Source organism: Penaeus monodon, chromosome 22 (assembly GCF_015228065.2).
Source record: "Penaeus monodon isolate SGIC_2016 chromosome 22, NSTDA_Pmon_1, whole genome shotgun sequence".
Classification (NCBI taxonomy): domain Eukaryota; kingdom Metazoa; phylum Arthropoda; class Malacostraca; order Decapoda; family Penaeidae; genus Penaeus; species Penaeus monodon.
This window is the reverse complement of record NC_051407.1, coordinates 43,472,257-43,472,665: the sequence shown is the minus strand read 5'-3', so window position 1 is coordinate 43,472,665 and position 409 is coordinate 43,472,257.

Sequence of the window (409 nt, the reverse complement as noted above, 5' to 3'; positions counted from 1 at the left end):
AATCGAGAATGGAGGTGAAACTGTAGAGATCTTTTTTCACAAACTATGCACAAAGATTTGGAATGTGTGTGACCGTATGTGTGTGTATTTAAGGCTACATATGTGTCAAAAAGGCAAAGTTTGAAGGAAAAGATACGTTGCCGAGAGGAAAGAAGGCATATGCGTGAGCGTGCATTCCTGAGAGAATGCATTTGTACGTTTGTGTGCAACGTAAGTGTGTGCTTTTGATACACGGTGTGGCGCGCGATGATCAGGGGCGTGGAAGTGTTCGAACTGTTCCATGCGTCATTTGATCGCGACGGACGACTCAGACTTTGCACTCCACGCAAGTCTGGCTTTTGCCAAGCTCAGGAGAGAAACGATAACCGCTCAGCTGAGGTGACCTTCGTTCGTATTCATGTGATAGAGC